Genomic DNA, 10998 nt, shown 5'->3' on the forward strand with positions numbered 1-10998 from the left:
CTATAAGAGAGCAGGCTGAGCAAGCCAGGGGAGGCAAGCCAGTAAAGAACATCCCTCCATGGCCTCTACATCAGCTCCTGCTTTCTGACCTGCTTGAGTTCCAGGCCTGACTTCCTTTGGTGATGAACAGCAGTATGGAAGTGTAAGCCAAATAAACCCTTTCCTCCCCAACTTGCTTCTTGCTCATGATGTTTTGTCCAGGAATAGAAATCCTGACTAAGACAGTACCCCTGGCTGCTCTAGAACTCACTCTGTAGACAAGGCTGTCCTTGAACTCACAAAGATCTACCTGGCTCTTCCTCAGAATGTGCTTCTGCCTCATCAGTGCTGGTTTTAAAGATGTTCTCTACCACTAATGTTTATTTGGAAGTTTCACATCATGCACCCTGATCATACTTAGTTTCCAGTCTTCCCAGGCCCATCCCCTTTTCACTATTGTGACCTCCTCCTAAAAAGAAGAGGAGGGGTAGAAGGAGGAGAAGGAATAATAATAAGGTAAGTCCAATTTGTGTTAACCATATATTCACTGGAGCATGGCCAAACTTTCAGTGGCCAGCATCTGGAATCCTGCACCCCTGACAGAAACAACCAATTGTGGCAGCATTATTATCACAATTTTTAAGAGTGTTCTTCAATGGTTTCCTGTCCAGAGAATTAGTTTTTTTTTATATAAAGATATTTAATTTTATTGTCCACAATGTAAAAACGCAGTGGCAGTTTGATCATGAGTATGTTCAGATTATAAATTAATTTGCAATGCAAGCATTTTTTTTACAGTGTTCAATCTTGCCTACCAAAGCAATTAATTCTGTCACACTTCCGAAACTCACTACTGCTCCCCTTTTTATAATATCACACTGTCGTACCTTTTGTTTCATCTTATGACATTGTTTTACACATCACTTAAGGTAGAACATTCAGCCACAAACTCTCTTACCACTCCCAATCTCTCACCCAACCTCATCTATCCATATTTGAACAGCTTAGGGTAATTTTACTCATCCCAATTTCACTGATCTTCCTCAAATTTTGTTTCTTAACAATAATTTCTTCCTGATATGTTTTCTTCAGTGGTTCTGTACAACTGAACAAATTACAATACTGATTGCCCATCATAGACAAGGCCTGCCCCCATGCCTTCTCTTTTAGATACTGAAACTTTTCAGTATCTCTACATAAAACAATCACATTTCTTTGGTTAATGATTTTTTAAAAGTTATATATGTATGTAGTTTTCATTAATTTATTTATGCATTTTACAGCCCAATATCATCCCTTCTCTTCCCAGCTTCTTCCTCACACAACTCCCCATCCCCTTCTCTGAGAAGGAGTAGGCCTCCCCCTGGGTATAATTCAATCCTGGAACTGCAGTATTAGGAGCATCCTCCACCACTGAGGCCAAACAAAGTGATCCAGTTAGGGTAATGGGATCTACAAGTAGGCAACAGATTCAGGGACTTCCTCCGCTCTAGTTGTTGGGTGATCTGCCTAAAAACCAAGCTGCACACCTATTTCATAGGTATGGGGGCCTAAGTCCAGCCCATGCTCACTTTTTGGTTGGTGGTTCAATCTCTGAGAGTCACCAATGTTCCAAGTCAGTGGACTCTGTTGGTCTTCCTCATGTCCTCCTATGAACCCTCAATTGTTCCCTCAACTCTCTCTTAAAACTCTCTGAACTTGATCTAATACTTGGCTGTGTAATGAATTTGCATTGGCTCTTTGGTGGAGCCTATCAGAGGATAGTTAGGCTAGGATCCTGTCTGCAAGCATAGTAGACTATCATTAATAATGTCAGGGATTAGTGGTTGCCCACGGGATTAGTTTCAATTTGAGCCAGTCATTGGTTGGCCATTTCCTCCAATTCTGTTCCATTTTTGTCCCTGCAAATCTTGTAAACAGAACATATTTGGGGTCCAAGGCTCTGTGGGTAGTTTTCTGTCCTCGTTCTTTTACTGGGAGTTCTGCCTGACAATAGGAGATGGTCACTTCAGGCTCCAGACGCTCCATCTGCTAAGAGTTTCAGCTAGAATCACCCCCCATATACTCCCTGGGGCTTCCCCCATGGCTCAGTCCTCACCTCACACACAGTCTAGAGATGCTCCCGCCCCCATCCTGGCCCACTACCAATTTCAGTTCTCTTTTCCCTGCTCTCCCTATATCTGATCCTCTTGGCCAATTCAACTCCTCATCCCCTCTCCTACCCAGCTCCCTCTCTCTATCCACCTCTAATATCTGTTTTATTTTTCCTTTTAAGAGAGATCCAACCATCCTTCATTGGATTCTCCTTGTTATTTGGCTTCTTTGGGTCTGTGAATTGTAGTACAGTTATCCTAGACTTTATAGCTAATATCTACTTATAAGTGAGTATGTACTATACATGTCCTTTTGGGTCTGAATCACCTCACTCATGATGCTAGTTTCTAGTTCCATCCATTTAGCTTCAAGATTCTTGATATTCTTGGTTTTAATAGCTGAGTTATAGTCAATTATGTAAATGAACCGCATTTTCTTTTTCCATTCTTCACCACATGCTAGTGAGGATGTGGAGCAAGGGAAACACTCTTCCATTGCTAGTTGCCATGGACTGGGCTCATCCCCCCCCCCAATCCGTGGGGAATTAGGGATTCCGGAAGGTGGACAAAGAGTTGGCGAGAATGAGATGACAAACAGACACAACACACGGGAGTATGCTAGATCTGAATGTAATTTGTCAAATCGAGCATCAAACTTTTTATACAGAAGAAAATAGGAATGTTAGGTGACACATCGGCAAGGTACAATAAGGTTACCGGATGCTTAATAACTCTTAAACAAAACGACTCTTAAACAAAACTGAGGAAATGCAAACATAAAGACTGGCAGGAACTGGGCAATAAAACAACAGAGACAAAGTAAGCTCTACCTAAGGTCAGCTATATTCTTAGAAGCCAGGTGTAAGTTCTTTACACTCCAGGGGCAAGGGCTTTCATGTCTAAGTCATGGTTCTAATTAGGGAGTTCAGCTCTAGTTAACCTTATCATGAGTAATGCAATACTCTAAAACTACAGCCTGATCTACTTCCTAAACCATTGTAAATTCCTGTATTTGGGAGCAACTTGGCTTTTATTCTAAGTGATAGTGTGGAGGGATTTTCTACTAACAAGTAATGCTGTCTGCCATACATAACTATAATAAGCATTCTAAACTTATGTTGCTAAGCTTGCCCTGAGATTTCTAACTCTATGTAGTAGATAGTAATGTCTGATTTCTTTCACTATCTCTTTTACAATACTAAAGGCAATTCTGAATGTCACTGAATAGACAACATTCTTACTGAATTCCAAGCCCAGGGTAGGCTCAAGAACTACCTAGGGCATTGGTGAAGGCCACGAAGCAAAGGCCGATTTTGCTTAGGTATTTGGCAAGTCATTGCTTGGAGGCACCTATAACAAAACAATACTGAAAGGAAGCACACAGATCCATTTGCAAGGACAAAATTGGAGTATACCTGCTATGGGATGCCACAGTTCCAGGAGACTAAGTTTCTGTAAAACTCTTTGCCTCGGGACTGATTCCAAGTTTCTAAACCTGTCAAGCAAGTCACTACTGGAGTGGATGTAGCAGCTAGTAGGAGTGAGAACTTGTACAACAACTCCAGGAATCTGCTGCAGACTCTTTTGGTCCCTGTCTGCGAAGAACGGGTTCTAGTTGGAGGTGGACAAGGAGTCAGCGAAATGAATGACAGACAGAATTACACAAGAGGTTGTATAGAATCTGAATGTAATTGTCAAGTCAAGCATCAAAACTTTTTATACAGAAGAATAACAAGAAACCAGGCGAATACATCCTCCGCAGAGTTACAGTGACACAAAACATAAGGACTGTATACATCAAAAGATGGCGGGGACCAGGCGCTGCTGTTTACCTCTAAGAACGGAGCCAGGTGTAATACTAGTCTATTGTTAAACCCACCACCAGGAGTTCTAGTGAAGAAACCTGTCTCAGGCCATTGTGTATTCCCTTGTATGGGTAAGACTGGCTATTGTCCCAAGTTAACACTCTGCAGACCAACCCTGAGCTATTCTGGCTCTTTTCTTTGTAATGCCTAATTAGTTTTACCATCTCTGCTAGAAGTAAATTTGAATGTTACTTAATAGGTAACATTCTTACTGAATTCCAAGTTTGTAGGCTTCAAGGATTTTCTGGGACGTTGGAATACTGGCGAAGGCTTAGCTATGTCACAATCAATCTTTAAAGGCACTTATAATAAAATAATACTAAAAGAGAGCATGTAGATCCATACACCAGACTAACACGGGGACAGGGCATAGTATACTGGTTATGAGAATGCCAAAGTTCCAGGAGGTTGGGTTTTCTTGAAACTCTTTGCCTCGTGAGTGCTTCCAGGCCTCTTAACCTGCCAAGCAGACTTCACTGGAGCATACATAGCAGGAATCAGTTTGGTGGTTTCTCAGAAAGATGGGAATAGTTCTATTTCAAGACTCAGTTAAATCACTCCTGGGCATATATCTAAAAAGAGGCTCCACCAGACCACATGGACACTTGCTCAACTATGTTCATAGCTGTTACCTCCTTCCAGCCTAGCAAGGTTGGCTCAGACCATCCGCCACTGAGGAAGAGCCACCTGCTGTGCTGCTTCTCATTCCTTTCCTTTAATATGCCACTACCTGCCACCTGCCTGAGGTGGAACCAGCTGGCCAAGATCTTCCAGAGTTAACACCAAACTGTGATCTTTACGAGTTCCTACTAAAAATCTGATATGACTACTTCAAAAGAACTTTGCGTGACTGGGAATGGGCCTCCCCTCTTCTTTATAAAGTGTGTTTACCGACATTAAAGTTGAACCTTGATCAGACTATTTGTCTTGGTTCCATTCTTTCTCTAGTCACCTAGATTCCCTCTTTTCTTCCAGATTCCAAGATGCCTTCCAGGCTTGAACCCAGACATGTGAGCCACTGGCCGGCCTCAACACATAGCAGCTTTATTCATAATAGCCAGAAACTAGAAACAACCCAGATTTTCCTCACTTTTCATCTGCTGGGTATACTCAACCCCAAACAAAGCCTGTTCTGATCCCATAGGCCTGTTATTGTCAAAATAATTTGTAAACTATATAGACTAGGTACATTTTTATAGTTTCCCTTTAACCTTTGAACAACACTAACACTGTTGACCATCCTCTCTTACCTTTACCGCCCCCCTCCCCTTTCTTCTCAGTTACTAGTTTTCCTCCTCTTTCTCTTCACTCCATTAACTTGTGGGAGTCCCTGTCTCTTTCTGGATATAGAAGTTCCCAGGCTTCTGGGATGGATTCCTTTCTTCTTACTCAGGTAAGCTCCTTGGATAATTTCCAGCTTGAAAGGTTAATATAACATTTATAAATTCATGATGAGAGAGCCTGAACATGTGAATAAATCAATGTTTATCTTATCACATCTCTTGTTTAATGAGAATTTCAAACATATAAACATACTTTCAATTCATCATTTGCTAATCTTGTCCACTACACATACCAGATCATGACAATGTTCCCAAGGATGTATAACATATTATTTGCAACTTTCACCAAGTTTATGGAACTAGGTATGAATCTATAATGTGGTGTAGAACTCAATTCCAATTAGAAATCAGTTGGTTACACCCCACTCAAAAGAGTCATGTCATTGCCATACCAATTGGAACACATTACCTCATAAGTCAAGTATATGTTGATTTTTTTATAGTATTGTTGTAAAATGTATTTATAAATCAATTTACAGAGAGCAAAAAATAAAAGATTACTATTTATTACAGCTTTAACTATAACTAAAATGAACAAAAGTGTCTTCTGTCCTGTGTTTCTGTCTTCTGTATTTATTGATAAGTTTTAGACACAGGTGTTTTTGTGTCTTTCTTGTCTTTTGAGGAAGGCATTATGTTGTAAGGCTATAGTCTTTATGATGAGGGCAAAGATTGAAATCTTAATTAATGTAACTCCTTTGCAGACATGTCTGAGTTTAAGGAAACCCAACTTGACAAAAATTCTCTGCTATGTTGAGTAGAATCAAGCAAAATCATGGTGTTGAGCAGGAAGCCAAGACCTTTCATCTGTCAGCATATTTACTTAATAAATTCACATGTGTTCCCAAGCAATTCCTTCTTTCTTTTTTCTGAACCACCCCAATATGAGGTTAGTCTCTCTCTGCTGCAATTATTAGAATTTATAGAGTACCATGACAATTCCATGTTTACTGTTTGTCCTCAGTACACAATCCACATTTCTTTTTCACTACTCTGTTCAAGTGTGGTCAGTCATTTAGCTTGGTGAATTTTTCCTGTTCGGCAGTTCTTTTCATCTGCTTAGGAGTCTCTTATTCTTCTCTGAGGACAGTTCTAAGCAAATATCTGTAATACTCTATGTATTAGTAAATTTTGTCAGATTAGTTATTTATCATATTAAACTACTTTAACTGATAAAGTTTTATTTGTATGTATTAATTATTTAAAATGATTGGTTTTATTGTCAGGCAAGTATTACATGCAGATATACAATCTCCCCACAATTATACAATCAGTGACCTTGATTTTCTGTTCCGTTTATAATATACTGGGCTCTCAAGGAACTCCTGCTGCACTTGGAGCTAGAAATGTAAATATGGCTCATCAATATTTCGCTGGTTGCATGAAATCTATGAAAGTCTGATGGTGTACAGTTACTATTTCACTACTTGGGAAGCTGAGGAAGGTAGACCCAAGTTCAAGGGTGAGAGACACCTAAGACTTAAGAACTGGCTAAGTGACAGAAGACTTCAGGAAAGCAAGCCAAAAAACAAACCCAAGAGGATTCATTAACTTACAACTTTCTAGGCCAACATTTCCAGGGGGTACTTTTCAGCTGGGAGATAAATCCCTCTGAAGATATAAGCTCAAGAGAAGAAAATGATGAGGAGAGTATGAGACCAGAAGACAAAGCACAGTGTTTCTGGATGAGGCCTGGGCTTACTCTGGACCCAGAGACTTTCAGATGGAGAGTAAAGTGGCCTTGTTATCAACTTTATGAATCTCTACTTCCCTTCTGTAACTTTGAATTTTCCTCACAGACAGCAGAAGAAACCTGAGCATCAGGATCCAAGAGCAATCTATAAAGGAACAGGAAGCCAGAGGGGCTCTACCTATGCAACCAGTCAAATAGAAGCTGTTTCTACCAATTCCCTGTAGAATGGCACTAGAAAAGACACTATCTTGCTCCATAAAAACTAACCAAAGGCTGTTGGCTACATAGATGCCCACACTGCTATCTGTAGAACACAAGTGTAGGTGAAAGGAAGTGTGTGTGGGGGAGCATTTGATAGACCCTGGTTATACATCATAAACTTAGGAAACAAACCACTTAATCACTGCTGAAAAAGCCACACCTGCTCTTCCCATTTGGATTGCAATAGACACTCTCTTTAAGCAACCGAAGGGAAGCTGGTTTGGGCAGGATTCTCACCAACTGAGGTAAGGAATTTGTCTCTCATTTAAGGTAACATGAAGCCCTCTAAGCATCCAATGGTAATAAGTAGAGTGTAAATCAGACTCTAAAGACTTAAACTTATATATATGTATATTATATCCATACATTAAATTTATATATATACATATCAGTAGAGAATCAGTTAGGACAGGCAAGGATCACAGTATTATAATGTAGAGCTGAGTATCATTTCCAAATCAGTAATATCAATACTTGTCTTCAGAACTTTTATTAAATACAATTTAAAACAACAAACTTGGAAATAAAGAATGAAAACTCTAATCTTGTTGGAGTCATGTTAAAACCTGGTAAAATGGAGTTCAGGAATTCAACTTTAGGAAGTGGCTTCATCTTGGTAGGAATCCTGAATGGCAGTGACTCTCCTGAACTACTCTGTGCCACAACTACATTCCTGTACACACTGGCACTCACCAGCAATGGACTGCTGCTCCTTGTCATACCCTGCTCCACGTGCGTAAGTACCTTCTACTTGGGCAGCTCTCTCTCATTGATCTCCTCCTGACATCAGTCATTACTCCCAAAGCTGTCATGGATTTTCTTCTGAGAGACAACACTATCTCCTTTGGAGGCTGTGCCCTACAGATGTTCATTGAATTGGTACTGGGTGGTGCAGAGGACCTTCTTCTGGCTTTTATGGCCTATGACAGGTATGTGGCCATTTGTCATCCTCTGAACTACACGATCCTCATGAGTCCAAGAGTCTGCCGGCTCATGGTGACTGCATCATGGATCCTGGCAATCCAGATGGCCCTGGGATTTACCATCAACACAATGCATTATTCTTTCTGCAAATCGAGGCATATCAGACACCTCTTTTGTGAGATCCCTCCCTTGCTGGAGTTGGCCTGTGCAGACACCTCTAGTTATAAGCTTGTGGTTTATTTGGTAGGTGTGTTCATGTTAATTCTCCCTCTTACTGCCATCTTTTTCTCTTACGCACGGATTTTGTTCACTGTTCTCCACATGCCTTCAAATGAGAGCAGGAAGAAAGCCCTTGTTACCTGTTCTTCACGTATGTAGGCATGTACTACGGGGCTCTCACAGTCATGTATTTCCTACCAAGTTCCTACCACAATCCCAAGCAAGACAATATCCTTTCTGTTTTCTACACAATTGTCACCCCAGCTCTAAACCCACTCATCTACAGCCTGAGGAATAAGGAAGTGACTGGGGCTCTGAGGAAAGTCCTGGGAAATACTTGTTGCCACCACCCCATACATTTAAGGTAGTCCCAGAATCTTTCTTCTAAATTTAATTAGTCCTCCTCACCAGAAGACTTCTGCTCTGAAATAGTCTTGAAAAAAAAACTGGACATTAAAAATGTGTATCTTATGATTGATTATGTGTATCTTTTAGAATCCATTAAATAACGTTTAAACATTCTCTTCTCAGAGTATTTAATAGGATAAGATTCATACTGTTTAGGGTTTCTCTTCTATATCTTTATTTTCTAATAATGCTAAAAACTTGAAAGGGAAGTGCTCACTCGACCTGAACCCTGAGATTTTACATCACATTCAAGCAAGAACTATAGAAAATAACTTCAATGGTGATTCATATTATTGGGAGGGGATGATTAAGGTTTATAAAAATTTAGGTCATATAAAGCCAGTTAAATGTAATGCCAAAAGCAACAGATTTGTCTAATTACAATTTTGTAAGCAAAAGTATAGATGCTCTGACTGGTGCCATGAGTTTGGGGGAAAGGAGAGAAATCTCTCTCTCTCTCTCTCTCTCTCTCTCTCTCTCTCTCTCTCTCTCTCTCTCTCTCTCTCCTCAGTGATGGAAATTCAAAGAAAATGCATGCTGCTATTCTGTATGTAATTAAACAAACAGCAAAGCAATTTCATACTTTTCAATATTTTTTTCTAAGCATGTTTTTAAATATCACAGAAATTACTAAGGGTCCATTATTTCTCTGGTGTAGACATTTCACAATGTACACATGTCTCATAATATCATATAGTACCCAATATATGTGTATTTTTCATGGCTTTTGTATCAGTTAAAGATAAATTTGGACAGGCTTGACAGTGCATCTCTTTAATCCTAGTACTCAGGAAGCAAGCTGGTTTCTGTGAGCATGAGACAGGACTAAACACAGTTTCATAGTAAAACCTTGTCTAAGAATTATATGAAACTTGGACAATAGAATAAATGACAATGTACCTTACTTTCTTGTTTATTTAAAAAATGTTATACTTTAAATGAATTTTTGTTTCTTAAAATTTATTCATGTCCTATCATTTCTAGTGCTTGAAATTTTATACATGGAGATAATGTGTCTTTGCCATATGTACCTCTAACCCATCCCATGATAACTGGTTGCTCAACACATCTACTTCCCAACTTCATGTCCTCCTTTTTCCCCTAAAAACACAGTGAGCACAATTAATGCTGCCTATATGCACGTGGGTGTGGGACTCATCAACTGAGACATGGACAAAGTACCAATCACTATCTACCGAAGAAACAAGACTCTCCCTTCCTTGGCAGCCATTAACTAAATGCCAGTGACTCCTCAGATAGGGCTGGGGATAGAAAACGTCTCCCCACCCCATGGTGGAATTTTTAACTGAAGCGATTTCATAAAGAGCTATGCTGGCACAATCAGAGCTGCAGTGAGTTCATGTGTGACACAGGCATGCCTTGTTCCAAGGCCAGCCTTTCAAAGCTATCTTTCCGTCCTCCAGTTTACATTATTTTCACCTCCTTTTCTATGATGTTCCTGAGCCTGAAATGGAAAGTTTGATAGAGATGTCACACCTTTACCTGAGCACTCACTGCTGCTTATTCTCAACACTTTGGACAGTTAAAGTCTCTTAATTAGCCAATACCCTCCAAAATAAGAAGAGTCTCTGATGAAAGCTGAGAGCTGCACAAATCAATGAATATAAAATAAATATATAGAAGGTAATTTGACACGACCTTTGGTAACACATTATCAATATGTTCTCTCTTGGAGCCTATAATTTCCCTAGACATGGGTTTGACCGTGCTTACAACACAAAGAATGAGTTGTTTCTTGTGGTATACGCTTTATACTCATCCAAGAAATGAATTAGGTACCCCATAAATAGTGTTATGCCAATTTTACCAGAAGACACTTATTCGATGACAAATCTTTATTGTAGCATGTAGTTTCCAGAGCAAGACCACTAAAAATTTGTGTCCACCATTGGGCTACATAGTACTTTCCAGAACTATAAAAGTTGATCAACAGGGAGAGGCATTCCTAAACAGTTCACTGATTTATATGTGTCCTACAACCAAATCACGCAAAGTCGTTAGTAATAAGGTATACTATCAGCCTAGTTAGTAATAGGGTTTACTATCTATTTACTGTAGACAATCACAAGCAATGTCAATACCCCAGTAGGGTGTGTGTGTGTATGTGTGTGTATGCATTTGTTTGTCTTTGTGTGCCTATTGTGTAGTAAATTACACTTTTCTTATTTTAGATTGTGATCTAGGGGTTCAAT

General features: G+C 39.7%; 1 pseudogene; it reads left to right on the forward strand.

The window, feature by feature from the left end:
- The first annotated feature begins 7808 nt into the window (after positions 1 to 7808).
- LOC110298951 (olfactory receptor 2AG2-like) lies at positions 7809 to 8745 on the forward strand (annotated as a pseudogene).
- The last annotated feature ends 2253 nt before the right edge of the window (positions 8746 to 10998 follow it).

The sequence above is a fragment of the Mus caroli genome, unplaced genomic scaffold (assembly GCF_978045245.1).
Source record: "Mus caroli unplaced genomic scaffold, Mus_caroli_1 scaffold_8, whole genome shotgun sequence".
Taxonomy (NCBI): Eukaryota; Metazoa; Chordata; class Mammalia; order Rodentia; family Muridae; genus Mus; species Mus caroli.